The sequence below is a fragment of the Podarcis erhardii genome, assembly GCF_964252035.2.
Source record: "Podarcis erhardii genome assembly, chromosome: 8".
NCBI classification, from domain to species: domain Eukaryota; kingdom Metazoa; phylum Chordata; class Lepidosauria; order Squamata; family Lacertidae; genus Podarcis; species Podarcis erhardii.
The window spans coordinates 35,822,451-35,839,290 of NC_138499.1; the positions used below are offsets into that span (position 1 = coordinate 35,822,451).

At 40.9% G+C, this 16,840-nt stretch overlaps 1 long non-coding RNA gene across 2 annotated transcripts in view; it reads left to right on the forward strand.

The window, feature by feature from the left end:
* Positions 1 to 1,842: 1,842 nt before the first annotated feature.
* The window catches only part of LOC309349161, a 28,884-nt gene continuing 13,886 nt past the window's right edge, over positions 1,843 to 16,840 (forward strand). Inside the window, exons 1-3 of one of the 2 annotated variants that reach the window (XR_014159782.1) lie at positions 1,843 to 1,954; positions 4,844 to 4,952; positions 5,849 to 6,221. This is a non-coding gene — a long non-coding RNA (uncharacterized lncRNA). Of the gene's footprint in view, positions 1,955 to 4,843; positions 4,953 to 5,848; positions 6,222 to 16,840 lie in introns of those variants that run through there. The other variant, XR_014159781.1, reaches the window with a different exon arrangement.

Here is a 16,840-nt window from a genome sequence, read left to right on the forward strand (position 1 = left end):
TTAATGAGTACTCTTTGGGTTCCGTCAGTCAACCAGCTATAAATCCACCTAACAGTTACCTCATTCAACCCACATTTTACAAGTTTCTTTGCAAGAATATCATGGTGACTTACTGAAATCAACAGTATAGGATCATAGAACTGTAGAGTTGGAAGGGACCAAGAGAATTATCTGGACTAGTCCAACCCCCTACAATGCAGGGATCTTTTGCCCAATGTGGGGCCTGAGATTAAATCTCATGCTCCATTGACTGAACTATCTAAGCCTCAGAACCACTTCTCTTCAAAAAAACTTCAGCAAAGGCTAGGTCTGGAAAGTGCTATGCCACAATTAAGCTCCAGACCCATCTTCAGGAATCATATATGTGCAATATCATGGCAGTGCTTTTTAGCTTTCTTTGGGCTATTTGATAAAATCTTAGTCTTCACCCCATTTGGGTTTTCATTGTGTTCCAAGACAAAAAAGAAACTCTGTCTATTGGCAGAAAATAGATGTTTTTGAATTCAGTGAGTCAAATATACCACTGCTAATGATCACTTTTGAATGCTGTTGAGGAAATGTATTTAGCTTGCATTTTTGAAATCTTGGCATTACACTGCTTGAAAACTGGGAAATCCTTTTGACTCACAAAAATATGCCATTACCATTGCTTCTGAGCTGGATGTTTCCCAGTTTTTTTCCAAGCACACACAGCTCTGTCCAGACCCATGTCTGCTTTTCCATATCACTGAAAACGAATATGGGCCAAGCAGTGATGTTCTGGCCTTCAGCCCTGTACTTTGTTACCAGAACACAGGGTTTGGCTCTGGTCTAATAAAACAGTCCCTTGATTAAGCTGAACTTAGTCATTCAACCAGAAAGAGGTAAAAGCAAAGGCTTTAACCTTTTCACTCATTTTAAAAAGGGGGTGGGCAAGCACTGTCCTGTTGCAGGGAGCAGTCTTGGAGCCCAACTGAAGGGCCAGCAGGATCATCAGGCATGAAGTGACCTCAAGAGTGATGAAACCAAGAAAGGCCTGAGCAAGAGTCAGAAATGGATGCACGGTATAAAATAGGCAGGCTCTGAGGCCCACAGCAAGGAGCAAAGGTGCAGAAGCGCTTATGTATTCAAAGGCAGACAGAGGTCACAACCCAAGCTGGCAATCAGAAACAGGGAAGCAGGAACTACACAGACTCTTTCAGACTAAAGACAAGTTGAAGAGCAAAGCGACCCTTTCACCCTTTGTGTTAGTTGTCTGAAGGCTTATGTAAGCTGGTACTACAACCTAGAGTTTGGGTTCCCAACACAACACTCATGGGTGCCATGGAGTCCCCCTGATCTTCCCCATTTCTTTATTAATGAGTACAAATTACTCACTTTGGGCTTTTATGTCTTGATGGAGGTGTTGCCCTCTTTTTCTCAGTGTCTTGTTTGCTTTGGGGTATGAGTATGTATTTTCCTAGATGGTAGTGGTGGTTGCTTTCTGAACACTGCTCATATATATGTATAGATACATATTTAGACATAATTACTCTTATTCGTATAGAAATAAAATACAGGATGGTTACTGCTCTGCAATGGGGATAAGACCAAATCCCATGGCAGAGAGAGGAACAGCCAAGTCTTATGGCCTGTACCTAGAGCAAACAATTAGGCTAAATTTTGATAAACAGATGCCTTTTGTTTAAATGGCCTTTTGCTTCCTATATCTAAGCTACCAACCCCAGCCCAGGACTGGTGTACAGAATGTAAGCATTTCTAAGTAAAACAAATATCTCAGCCTGTCTCTACATTCCCTCAAAAAACAGCTATTCTGCACATGTCCTTGTATTCCAACAGCAGATTGTGTTGTGTATGCGGTCGAAGGGCTGACAGCAGAGCCAAGAGAACAAGCTTGGGTGCACATGCTTTCTGCTGTGGCTAACAGATAACCTGAGCCACAACAAAAGTGTCTTTCTTTGAACTGTTCTGCGAGGTATGTTGGAGCAAATTGCTTTCTGTTGTTATGCCGAAAAGTTCACTCTTCCCTCCTCCTCGCTCCAACGACATCTTTCCCCCCTCCCCTTTCTTCATGACAGACTAAAGAACTCATTGGGGCTATAATGAAAGGCAGACCGCGCTCCCTGTCATGTCAAGAACGGTGCAGTCGGCAAAGTCGACATGATTTCATGGCTAATGATTCACTCGCTAATATCAATGTGGGCTGCAGTGAGGATAACCAAGTTGAGCTGTCTTAGATCAAATGATTCAATTAGGCCAGCTGTCCCTATTTGTCATGGCTCAACTCGCTTTCAAATTACCTTTCCAAAGTGCATACGTGCCTTAGCATAGAACTTAACAGCTCAACTGTTTTTAAAAAGTGGCTATTTAGGCACGGGCAGAAGAAAGTTGCCCTTTGTATTACGCAGAGTTCCCCCCACCTGCTAATAAACACCAGCCATTAAACTAACCTTGCTTTAGACTGAGGTAGGAGTAACCCCAAAATATGCATCCTGCCAGTTTGGGAAATCCAAATGGTGTAGTGAGGTGGCACCCTCAGCAATCTTCAGGGAGGGCAACTGCCAGCCTGGCTTTCTGAGCCTCCTGCTTGAAAGAAGCAAGCAGCAGAGTCTTGTGGGCACCAGCAAGAGTCTGGCTGGTGCAAGTGACAAGCTAGTGAGATCACTTGCTGGCAGGAGATGGGTTTTCCTGGAGGCAAATGGAAAGCAGCTTTGGAGAATCTCTATCTGAGGGAGAACCCTTAAGTTAAGCCCTCTCCCTAGCTAAGGCTGCTGAGAGTGGGGGGGGGGGCACAGGACTATTGCTCTACCAGACTCAGAGCCAGCAGGGGTTCCACAGTTTAACATTTACTTTTTAAAAAAGTAACCTTTGTAGAACAAAAGTTATTGAACAAAATGTGCAGGCATCATTCAAAACAACTTCTTTTAGCCAATAGCCAATAAGCGAAGTCAAAGCTGTGATTGACAAGTGTTACATAGAAAAATTGAGTAATACAAGTCCAAGGAAAGGTCCCTAAAACTGCTTTAGAATGACCTAGGAATTCCCTTCTCTATTTTTAGAAGGAATTTCCTGGGTCAGCCTGAAGCAGTTTCATGGCTTATTCCAGTGAGATCTCATGGAACTCTCACAAGATCTCACTGGAAAAAGGCTACCTCTGCTTCATAGCCTCCTCCATGAATTTGTCTAATCCCATTTTAAAACTGTCTAAGCTGGGGCTTTCCTTCATCTAGTGATGAGAGACAGATACTCCCAAAATTGGCTTCATTGACTGATTAACCATACCCTTGTCTTTGTGTTCCTAGAGGCATATAAACTGGGCAACCATAGATAAACCATGATATCTTGAAACCATATTCACCTATAAGCCAGGGACAATAATGCTGGCCTAGCTAGCATTACTGAGCTTGTATATGTGAAATGCACTTAGAAATTACAGCAAATGCTAAATATCTGTTAAGAAGTATCCTGCCATATTTCACAATATGTGAGCAAGGCTTGCTAGTAAAGATGCAGTGGCCTGGGGAATAGATGGCTGGCCTTGGAAGTTGGTGCTTGTTCCTTATAAAGGAACTATATCATACATATAGTTTCTGTTTGGCACAGGAATTCTGTGACTGCAATGCCAAGCAAAGCTTAACCATTGTTCTTTGACAGGGTGGCAGGTAGAGGAATTATTTTCTCATTCCACTACAGAACAGTCAGGATTGGTTAACGTTATTTTCAATTAATAAATGTTGATCTGCAGAATGTTTAGACTTGGTTGGTGGTAGACTAACAGAAAATGCTGGCATGGGGTGAGTGGGGGGTAGAAGGTACATCAGGATCTACTAGAAAATCCCTGGGTGATCTTCAGTAGATCAGAAAGGGTTTTTGACTCCCAGTTGTTTGAACAACAGTAACAGTTAAAGTGATTTATCCCTCATTTTATTATTCTGTTAGAATCCCTGATCTGTAATTCAGATATCGATTTGTACATGCTTATACAAGTGTATAGCTCAGAGGGTGGAGCTCATTGTACCTGGACTACACCTGGTATATGGGGCAAGTATTAATCTGGGACCTGTGTGTTCTAGTACATTTAACTACTATTAGATTCTTCTTGGGCTGAGACTAGAATCCCCCAATTTTTCAAGAATTGTAGCTATGCTAAAAGGCAGAGAGCTAGCTTCAAATGACTATTGCTGTCCAGACCAACAATAAAACTAAACTATAGGTTACCCTAGCATATGGTGCAACAGAAAAAGGCAACTTTGAAGCTAGTTTAAAAAAGAAAAAAGGAAGCAAAATGCAATGCATTAGGGCATGAGAAACATCTGCTGTGTGCCCTGATGCTATTATGTCCCACATTTCTTTACTCACTACCAGTGATAGCCAGTGATATGGAGAGAATCTTAAGAAACACAGAATTTCATGAAATATGGACCCAGGTAAGTTATACTAAACATTGCAGTAGAGGAAGAGAAAGCTAGACAGGCAAGTCCTGTTTTCTGTGACAGTTTCATGTTTAGGGGTAACATCTAGTTTGCTCCTTGGTTCTATCAAAACCCAAGTGTTAGGCACAGTATCAATAGTGGAACAGAGCTTCCAAGCAGAGGACGGCTAATCAAAGCATCAAGACTGAGCAGAAACTGACTTATAAACAGACAAAAGAAGATGCAAAATTATCTTTTGCATATAAAATGAATTCCATTTGTGCAATGTAAGAATACATACACAATGACATTAGACCAGAAAGGAACCTTTTTTGTAATATCAGATGCTCATTTGTTGATTTGAAGAAAAATAAAATAAAACAAGCATTAGGTCTGCCAGACATATATTTACTTACAATGCTAATGCATTTTGGATTTTTTCATTGATCCAGTTTCATATGAAGAAGCAACTGAAACTGAATCTCTATGAGATGGAGGCTCTGTGGGTGATTGGTACAGTAACCTGCTGTTGATGAGGTTGCATTCCTCTTGTAGGAGCAGGTAGGTGGTCTGGGAAAACTCTTAAAGTACTCAAATAGCTGCAGTACTTTTGACCAGCTAAGTGCTATGACCAGGGGTTGGCAACCTAAAGCCATGGGCCACAAGCGGCCCACGGGGGTTGTTTAACCGGCCCCCGAGCTGCCCCGGAACCAAGCCGCCTGCTCGCTTTTTTGTGCTCGCTTTTGCGGCCCCAGAAAATGCATGTGAGCATGCGCAGACACCAGACATTGCGTCTGTGCAGACGCAGATGCCGGAAATCACAGGTGCGCGCGCTCACACACATGCACAGCCCAGCCCGCAGAGGGATCTCTGCTGAAGTGAACTGGCTCAGGCAAGGTAAACCTTGCCGACCCCTGGCTATGACCATTCCACAGCAGGGATATCCTTGCTTCAAAAATTCATGCCCTGGGAACTTTCATGATTTGAATACTGCAAGGTTCTCTGCGGGAGGCTGCCCTTGAGGACAACATGAAGCTATAGCCAGTGCAGACTAAGGCACACTGACTTGTAAAATTATCTGTTGTTTGCTTTTATCTCACTTTCTTAATTTTGCTTCATCTTCTCATGGTTGGTATTTAAGGGGCAGATACATAAAGCTGATTTAGTTTGGTCCAAAAATCTGCATTGCTCAGTGAGACAACTTTCCCCTCTTTGGACCACAGACCTCTATGTTGCCTTAGAAACTCCCTCCAGTTTCAAAGAAGTTTGCCATTTGGTATGAGGAGCTGCGGTTTAAGAAGAGACCCCTTTGAACACATGGAACAAGTTACACCGTTCTTTGGGTCCAGGCCAAAGTCTGGATTCTGATGCTTTTTTACTCTAGTGCTGTAATGTTGTTCTTGCTGTCTTAACCAAATGTAGCCCTCTGCAAACATTTCCTTTCCTCCATCCCCTAGGAAGCATCAACTCCCTCCCTGCATATTGAAACTTGAAAGCCTTGTGGATAGCTTAGCATCTGTACAACAAAGGCTTGCAAAGTGCTAATGGTGTGTGTTATGCTGTATAAATCTTTGCCTGCAAATGCTGTACAAAGCAGAAGTGAAAAGTGTAAAAACAGCAAAAATATGAAAACTGTAAAGATATTTAATGTGCAAAAAGAACCAACGAATGTGTGCCAGCTCAGCCAGTTGCCTGAGGGAAAATCTCTTGATGGGGTGGCGATTCAGCTGTCAAGGTGCCTGAGTGGACTTGTGGTCATCATAATGATTGGCTATGGACTGAATTCTTTCCCCACTACAAGAAGGCAATAAACAGAAAAGGTCAAATTTATTCAAATGAATCGACACACATTTTGGTAGAAATGCAGGCAGGCTCGTTAACCCGATTCACATCTTTTGTGTCAGGTTTCTAACATACCATACATCTGGAAAAATGCAATGATTTGTAAAAGACATAATGTGCTGTTTCTCCAAAGAGTTTGTTTGCAGTCTGTGATAAAAATGATGCACTTTTTAATAGAGATGGACTCGTAGAATTTGAAAGAGTCCTGGTCTATGGAGAAAAACAATAACAGGATAAGCTGAGTTAACAGGATAAGCACAATGCATTTTCAAACTGGAAATTGATCATCTCTTGCTTCTCTGCCTAGATTATTGGTGAGATCATAAAGGATGCTCTACAAATGATCTATTCCATTTAAAAAGGAATTGTGTTGAAGGTGCTTTCTGCAGCATCAGTTCTTTTAGCAAGTGCAGGTGGTGTTCTTTTTTTGAAACCAACTGTGTTGCCATCCCCCTTTATAAACTGTCAGCAGGCAAATGAAATGAATTAAAAAGCATCTCTCTCTCTCTCTCTCTCTCTCTCTCTCTCTCTCTCTCTCTCTCTCTCTTCATTTGTGCTCATAAGGTGGGGACAAATGTGTTTGGTGGGTGGTCATCAGCAAGTTTCAAATAACATTGTTTAGGAACTGAACAACACTTGCAAACAGAATCCTGGGCTGGTACATTTGTGTCTCAATATGCTTGGCTTTTTTAAAAAGAAGAAGACAGCTTTGTCTTTTAAAGAGGGGTGGGTGGGTAAGCAACCACTCCACATCAAAATCTGAGGATTTTGGAGGCCCCTGCTGTTGGGGGCCTTAGACCATTCATTTAATCACTAAATTAACTCTTGAGATGTCAGAATTCAGGATTAAGATAATGCTGTAGTTTCACAGCAATGAGTGTTGTAGCACTAAGGAGTTACAGGCAAATTATATAAATTATTGTGTAGGATATCACCAAATGCAACAAACATGTGAAACAGAAAAAACAGAGTAAAGATTATATCTGTCAGCTGTGCTACCATATGTTGATCTGGCGGAAGTGCAATGCAATGGTGACAATTTCTGCTTTATTGAATTAAGATCTGCTTTGATTCCCATTATCTCAGAACAGCCACCCTTTTGGCTATCCCCATCAATGTTCACCTTTAAGCAAGTGCCCACATGGCCAAATATTAGTTTATACTGGACAGTAATGCAAGATCTCATCTCATTAGTGGTAGGCAGCATTTTTAAACTTCCTTTCCATTAGAATCAATGGGATTTACTTCTGGGAAAACCTGTTTAGGATTGTGACATTTTGTTTTGATAAAGTAACACTAGCCATGATCTGAATAAGGTAAAGGTACCCCTGCCCGTACGGGCCAGTCGTGTCTGACTCTAGGGTTGTGCGCCCATCTCACTTAAGAGGCCGGGGGCCAGCGCTGTCCAGAGACACTTCCGGGTCACGTGGCCAGCGTGACGAAGCTGCTCTGGCGAGCCAGCACCAGCGCAGCACACGGAAACGCCGTTTACCTTACCTATAAAGCGCTACCTATTTATCTACTTGCACTTAGGGGTGCTTTCGAACTGCTAGGTGGGCAGGAGCTGGGACCGAAAGACGGGAGCTCACCCTGCCGCGGGGATTTGAACCGCCAACCATGCGATCGGCAAGTCTTAGGCACTGAGGTTTTACCCACAGCGCCACCCATGTCCCTTCATGATCTGAATAGCTACTGTTAATTTCAGGAGGCTAGTTCAAAGGAAAAGGTTATGGCAGAGAGAGAATTGGCTTTATTATTCCTACATAATAAGTAGAGAGAAAGGGTATTATTTTTGTGTTTGAAGAATAACTAGACAAGGTTAAGTATTAACAAGCCTTCTTGTTCTTCTTTCCTGTGCTATTACCCTTTCTGTGGAATTTGCCTCCTCAGTAAACATGGCTAGCAGTAATCCCAAAAATAATTTCACAAAAAACTCCGCTTCCTCTATAGCTGGTATTTAATTTGCACCTAAGCCATTTTAACAGGGTATACTAAGGGGGAATACTTCTGAGAGGTCATGGTGGTGGCTACTACCATTTGCTAATATTGAAGGATGTCAAAGCAGGACTGAAGGAATGCAGATAGAACTTTGAAGAGACCTGTTTTGGAGACTGTAGATGTGTATGGAGGCTTGATTTTGCTGTGCAGATATTTGGAGTAGTTTATTCATTTTATTTATTTCATAAAATTTCTATTCTGCTTGATTGTAAGCACCCAAAAAAAAAAAAAAAAAAAAAAAAACCCCTCAAAGTTAATAATGCCTCTTCTCACTTCCTGGCATTTTTACTCTTCATTTGGTCAAATTCTGCAGTTGTTCCAGGCAATTGTTGCTGTCTTGTTTGGTATTTATGTTTGGTTGTTTCTGTGTTATTCCCCAAAAAGTCAAATGAAGAAATAATTTTTAAAAATCCACAATGTGATTGCTAAGCATGCCATCAACATCTCATGTAGTTAGGCGCTGAGAGTATGCAAAGGCTGTGTGAGCCTTCCTCAGCACTGCTCATTTTACTTGCTGCTTTTGCTATGTATCTGTGGATCAATTAAAACAGATCATCTCATTGTGGCAGAGGGCATAATACTAATAGAACTGTATAATCCCAGGATTTCCTGTCACATTCATTTTCTGTTCTAAAATTTACTTATTTTACTGCCACAGCACACTGAAAAGAGGCTTTAATTGGAATCTCCATAATGAGCTTAGATCTTTGACTAATTACTTTTTCCTGAATCTGAGCCATCTAATTTGGGATAAAATTCCTGCTAAATAGTTGGGGACATTATTAATAGCTATTTCTCAGGTAGCTTCATTGGTGCCTTACTGAGCTAATTAAATTCATTACCAAACTGAAATCATCTTTCAAAATTAAGTGTGTGGGGGGCACAATCCAGTAAAAGTTAGTCACAACTTAGTCCCATTGACATTAATGAAGCTAAAGGACACAGTTAAAGCCCATGAATTTCAATGGGATTCAAGTTGTGATCCTGTCTCCCTTTACTTGGAAGTAAGTCCCACTGAACTTAGGCTGTTATCCAATTTGAGGGCTCACAGGCCAGAGTTTTCTAATGGGCAGTGTTTATACTAAATTTTATAAGATTTGCTTTAAGAGAGTCTTGAAACCTCTTTTGTTGACCACCAGCATCATGCTTTCCATTTTTAAGTTCAGAATAGAGTAGTTGCTTTGGAAGATGATCATCAGGCATCTATGCAACATGACCTTTCCAATGAAGCTGATGTTGAAGAATCAGTGCTTCAACACTTTGCTTCTTCCAGGACACTGGCATTAGTTCACCTGTCCTCCCAAATGATATGTAATTTTTTTCAGAGACACCAATACAGTAAGGTTGGTAGTACAATAGCTTTGTAAACAAGCATTTTGGTTTCCCTGCAAATGTCCCGGTACTCAAACATGCAGCACTTAAATCGGGAAAAAGCTGCACTCACAGAGCTCAGGCAATGCTGGATTTTAGCATCAATGTCCTTGTGGAAAGATAACTAACTGCCCAGGTAGGAGAAGTGATCAGCACTTTCCAATGTTACATCATTGAGTTGGATTTGTGGTGCTGCAGAGGGGTTGTTTTGTGCTTGTTGGTGCAGCACTTTGGTTTTTGGGATGTTGAATGATAGACCAAGCTTTTCGTAAACTTCTGTGAATATAATTAGGATAGTTTGGAGGTCATCCTCTGAGTGTTCACACAGTGCGTTGTCATCAGCATACTGAAGCTCTATGATGGAAGTTATGGTAACCTTACTCTTTGCTTTCAGCCTACTCGGATTAAAGAGCTTTCCATCTGTTCGATACCACCTCAACTTCCTCATAGGAAAAGATGGTATATAAATGTGATAAATAAAACAAATGAATGTAATGTGATGACTAGAATGTGTGAAACAGCTATCACAGATTGCATGAACTTCACATCACCTCAGACAACGAGATTTCTTCATGATACATTTTTGACTGAAGTTTTTTGAGTGAAGTCAGTTGGATTCATACCTGTATGCACATCTCTCAATCTCATGCTATATCTCCTCCTACTGACACCACTTAGAGTGGCACTGATAGCTTCCCTTATGCACGCCAGTGTTAATTATTCCTCTATTGAGCTACCTGGCAGATTTTTATTTTTAAAAATATTGGATATGTTTTATATGCCTTTCAGTTGTCAGAATTCAAACTGATATTTGAGTTGACAGGTATTAAATTTCATGGGCAGGTAGCATTTGACTAATATGAACAAGAATAAATTGTCTGCCATCGTGGTATAATCAAATATTTTTACTCATGGCTGGTATAGGATGAGCCTCTCATGATAGGGCTAATGCGGGAACTTTCAGAATCAAAATTATTGCATTCTGATGCATTCAATATTAAAACATCCCGTATGATTAACAATCTTCATATTATTCTGGAAAAGCAGTGTGGTGTTATTTCACATTTTATTCCACAATCAGGTCTTTTATCTTTTCCTATTTTTTGCCGTTTCAGATTTCCACCTGCTTCCTATTCTTTATTGTTGATTATACCAGTTATCCTTTATTGTATATTACTGTATGCTGAAGTCTAGTCTTCTTTTTGGTGCTCACTCATAGCTGAGTAAGATTGTCTTCCATGAACACGATCTTAACAATGAGCCCATAAGTGACTGTGGAGGCCAGTTCTGGATCCACACGCCCTTCCACAGTGGGGGCATAGGCTTCCGGGCAGGAGTTGATCATGGTGAGGGTTTGCCAAACATGCCTTCCTTTTAGCTCATTTCTCCCTTTTGTCCTGAGTTCAAGCATCTTCAAAGTCCATGGCACCTTTGGTAAAGCCTGTTCTCAAGTGTCTAGTGCCTCAATCCAACGGATATGTGTGCAAAAATCAAATGAAAAAGGACAAAATTGCAGGGCTTTGCAATGGATTCAGCCAAAGCCCAAAGCCAAACTGATTTGGATTGATTCTGGGGGATCCAGGCTTCTCCTGAGTTGCTGCAGATCAGGTTGGGCTGCCCTGAGTAACCTGGAGCTGTCAGAAAAAGGTTGGTTGGGCAGGAAGGAGAGGCAGGTAGAAGGAAAAGCAGCAAAGAGACCTAGGAAAGCAGGAGGGACCTATCAGACCAGCTGCATCTTCCTGGGAGAAGGTAGGGATGAGACACTGCATGCCTTTGGATGTGGGGTATAGGGTTGAGGAGAGCTGTGCAACACCCTACTAAGTTGGGTATCTGGAACCTCAGGTCTGGGGGCCAAATGGAGACCTCCAAGCCTCTTTCTCTGGCCCTTGGAACTCTCCCCAGGCCACTTCCCCTCCCAAGCCACACCCTCCTTGAGGGCTTTCCCCTGCCTCGAATGTGTCTGGAACTCTTATGCAGCTTCTTGCTTGCCTAGCTGGAGGACAGAGAGGAGTGTATGAGTATGTGTAGCCAACCACACGAAGGTAAAATTCACAGTTGTTTTGCCCAGTTTTGCCCCTGGCCCTGCCCACCACTTTCATGTGGCCCCTGAAAGGTTGCACAGATGGCAATGTGGCAGTTTCCCGCCCCTGAAGCCAGATCTTTTTCTCTCTGAGATGGCACATCCATTCAGAAACAGTCCAAAAAGAGCTTTTGCAATTAGAAATTAAGGGAAGGGAAGGACAAAAGCACTGGTCTGAACCCAGCTTCTTGATAGCTAATGCTGTATATTAGACAATACAAACTATTGTTTCTCATTTGCATCAGTAAACAAAGCCCCTGCTGCTAAGTATCATTAAGAGGAAAGCTCCCACTGTGTGAAACAATAATCATATTCATATTGATGGGCAAGATACACTGAAAAAAAAAAAAAAAAAAGCTTTGTGAAATCTTAATTGAATTGTTCCTGTAACTGACAGTGTTCTTTAATATTTTGTTCATTTGGAATGGGCCTGAATCATTTGAGGATAACAGTAAAAGGGTACCTGCAAACATGTGCAGAAAACTCAGCTTTCATCAGATGTGCTGCTATGATTGACACACGTAAGAGAATGTTATGTGCCACATGGCAGGTCTAAAACTGAAGGTTTGATTTACAAGTTTTATGCATTCTAATCTTATGCTATTGTAACCGAGAGTATGAATATGTGTATCTTCTACTTCTGCAGTTGCCATATTGGCTATCTAGCATGTTTTATTAATGTACGGAGGTGTTTTTATCATGCTGGTCTATGACTGGAATAAAGATTTGAATTGGAGGTCAGATGTGATGTTAGGTTTGATATGAACTACAAGCAGAAGAAGCACAAGGAAACTGGGCTTCGTGGAGCTTTGGCTGTGTGAAAACCTCTCTAACCAATGATCAGTTGATAGAGGGAGCCACTCTGAAGTCTTTGCACAGAGGGGAATGCTAATAAAGATGGAACAATTCCCCATCTGCAGAGAAAGCACTTTGTATTCAAAGTGCTTCTCCAAGTGCTTTGCATGCCAACTGCTTCCTTTGGAAAGGAAAAAATTGCTCCTTTCCCCTAAGCTTTCCAAGTCCCTAGTGCAATAATTTCCAAGGGCTTGCAAAGCCCCATTGCTTCTGAAGCCCTAACACTCAGCTGATTTGGGTATAACTGGGAAACACGGGAGGGGTGGTGGTCTTTGGCAGCATTGGTGATTGGTGGGGCTTTCAAATCCCTTTCTCCCAAGCCTTGCTTTTACCTGCCTCTCATGTGATGTCATATATAACAGCAGGTACAGGACAGCTGGGTGTGGTATAGTTAAAACGGCCTCCTGGGCCAAATGAGGATGCCTGGCATGCAATATTAGGCTCACAGACCAGAGATTCCCTGAGGTGTAAAATTTGGAAGACATCATGGTATTTAAGTTAATTGAAGCTAACCTATTCCTTTGTCCTCACTGGGATTTAAGCATCATCCCCTTCTTTAGATGGTGAATTCTGCTGGGTTTTGAGATTTCTGATGCCTGTTTCAGATATACAATATTTATTATTTACGTATTTATTAGATTTATATATGTAATAGAATAAAAGCATTCCTTGATATTGCAGTCGTTGGCTGATGAACATGCAGAGGCCAACTCACCATTTGTTCTTCGTCCCTTGATGAGCATTATAATGAAGAATATTTGTTTTTCAATGTCTGTGTCCAAAACTCTTCTCTTTGCCAGTCTTCCTCGGAATGGCAACATTTCATAGACCAATCCTGCATATCCAACACACAACAAATTCCAACCAAATGAACAAATGTGGTGAGTGACTCACTGACCAATTACATTGGTGTAGTCTCAAGGGATATAATGAGTCTACACTAGTAAATGACCAGTGAATCACCTGAATAATGTTCCTTTTGTTGGCATGATTAAAAATCTATTACCTAGTACAGTATTAATCACTGTCATTTAAGAACTGCACATCATTAACTTCAACTTTGGGTTATTACCTACTTTATAATGAAGGCAACATTTTTGTTATATATTTGTGTAATGCTTAGCACAACTGAGGAATTTATCCTTCTATTGAAGTCTGAGAGCATTAGCAGAATAAATACAGATTAACATCTATCTTTTCACTGAGATACTCCAATGCAACAATTTTTTTTACATTTATATACACAGTAAGTAATCTTGTGACTTTCTTAGACTCTCAAGCTTCAGTTTTTTAAAAAACAGAAAAAGAAATTGTTTACGCTAACCCATTTTCCTATGAACATATCCATATGAACATATTGTGGAAGATGGGCTCACATCCATTGGCTTCATCCCCCATTGTGACCCTTGGTTTGGGACCAAGTTACTAACACCTACCTATTCCATCCTTTTCCAAAATGCTATCCTTCAGATGCCTTTGACTACAATTTCCATCAGTCACAGCCAGCATTGTCAATGGTCAAGGGTGATGGGGATTCAAAACAACACCTGGAAGACATTGACACAAGAAAAACTGACCTCTGCACAATCCCCCCCATATGTGCTTTTATTTAATGTTTTTAATAAATGTATATAAATGTAATTTTGCTTACATCACATAATGAAGGAGAACCATGATTTAATTAATTGATTTAATTAATTATTTCCCACCACCTTCACATATTGCACAGAGATTCCCATGAAGTGTTTTCTGACTCCTGCAGACCACACACATAGGATAATAGAATCATAGAATTGTAGAGTTGGAACCCACAGGTATAGCTAAGTTGGTTAGAGCATGGTGCTGATTATGCCAAGGTTGCAGGTTTGATGCCAGTATTGGGCATATATAGGTTGGACTAGATGATTCTCAGGGTCCCTTCCAACTCTATGGTTCTATGAATTTTATGAACCCCATGCAATGCAGGAATCTCAACAAAGAATCATAGAATTATATTATTATTATTAATATTACGGGTATATAATATTCATATAGTTTAATCTTTACTTCGTGTGTATTCATTTTTACTCCACTGACATTCTTACAGGTCCTGATTTTAATTGCAAGTGGATTTATTCCCAATGCGAACGATAGTGGAGATGAAGGACAACCTTGACTTGTACCTTTATATGAATTAAGGAGATTTGAAGATACCCCGTTGATACATATCTTTGCTTTTGTGGTGAACACATTACCTGTACCTTTGTTTTAAATCTTTCCCCCAAAATGGTAAGCTTTAACATCTCAACCAAAAATGGCCATTCAATATTGTCAAAAGCTTTTGCTGTGTCCATAACACCACCACCACCACCTGGTAATGCTTGCTTATAGAAATGCAATCTACAATACGTACAATCTTCTGTATGCTGCCTTTTATTTTCCTCTGCCTAATAAACACTGATTAGTCTGAATTTAAATCTTTGCTAATAAAATAATAATAATTCTAGATTAGTAGGTATTAAAATACCAATCAAGAGAACAAAATACAATAAAGTACACTAAAAATGTGAATATACAGACGTACCTTGGTTTTCAAACAGCCTTGTTCTCGAATGTTTTGTCTCCCGAACAACTGAAAACTGGAAGTGAGTGTTCCGGTTTTCGAACATTCTCTTGGAAGCTGAATGTCTGACGGGGCTTCTGCAGTTCTTCCTTTTCCCAATCTTAAACTTTATACTTAGTAAATTAATTAATGTGGAGGTATGATATGCCTCTGTGACTGCTCACATGTTATTTAAACTGTGCCCTGATCACTTTGGCCCATGCTACATATACTAGAGAGAATGCAAGAAAATAAGTTGTCTACCTTTCCAGAGAGGAAAAGGTCTAGGCAGGAGGCTTTTAGTCTTCAGAATTTGTTCCTATCTCAAGGGCAGAGGAAAAGAATGAGCTGGTGGCAGTGGTATCTAATGGAAGAAGATGTGAGCTACTTCTGTTCCCAAGCTTGGAGTGAGTGAGCTCTTGGGCTGTTTGTCATGCTCTACTTTAGCCTTTCCCAACTCAACATTTTGGAGAGCTGAGGATTAGACTTCAACTCTCATCAGACCAACCAGCAATGGTCAGGGATTATGGAAGTTGTCATCCAAAATACCTGGAGAGAACTTCATTGGGGAAAGTTGTCGTACTCTGACTGTCAGCAGCTCTCAAAGGTCTTGGCAGTTGAAGCTTACTTCAACACTAGTGATGGGACATTGTCCTCCACTGGACCTGAAGACAGCAGACTAGCTTAAACATGTATATGCCAGGCATACACAGTTTTGACCATTACTTCCACCCTCCAACATCTGCTGTCTGAAGCAGCTGCCTCCTTCTGTCTAGGGGCTGGCCCTAACACCCGCCTTTGCATTTTCTTGCTACATTTACTCAGCTTGTCTGAGGTGCATGAAACAAACCTGTTGGAAGTAAACAATTAATTCATGTCATGGTTGTTCTTATACATCTTCCAAAATGACTCACTTTATTTAGCCCTGTATTCTGTTGTTTATTCACATGTTTTGTGATGGTTTCATTTATTGACAATTCCTTGATGGAATAATGTTCCGTTAAGCCTGCAAATACTCACATTTATTTGCAAAATCAAGTCCATTTCTCAGAATAACATTGTTCTGACTTTTCTGTCTTGTTATGACACAAATAATTAAGTCTAAATTTGCATGATCTCAGTCCACTCTATTGCCTTGTTTCACTGCCAGCAATAATCTCACCCTGATTACAGTCTTTTGGTTGCAAAGAAGTGTGCTGTGAGCTTGATTAAGATCTCAAGTTCATGTTTACACATTCTTTTCTCTTTGCTTTAATAGCAGAAACAATGTGTGATAAGAACTGGGCTATTGTCAAATGTAGAAATAAGTTAAGAATGATGAAGACACTGTGGGTTGAAATTCTTTTACGGCAACTTCACTGGCACAAAGTATTACTGGGTGTTAACTAAACATGTGCTTGGTGAAGTGTGAGAACTAGAATGGAGGCAGCCTTTGGTGCACTGAAGATTGCAGGGTTATTGATTAATACAGATTCTGTATTCAACTTTCCACACTGCAGCCTGGAATGTTCAGTGGAATGAATTCTGTTATGCTCTGCTAAGGCTTTCAGTCCTCAGAAAGCTGCTTCCAAGCTAGTCAAGTTAGGCCAGGCAATGTCAAGCCAAGTCCAGGCTAAGGCTAAGGCAGGCTTCCTCAAACTTGGCCCTCCGTATGTTTTTGGCCTACAACTCCCATGATCCCTAGCTAGCAGGACCAGTGGTCAGGGATGATAGGAACTGTAG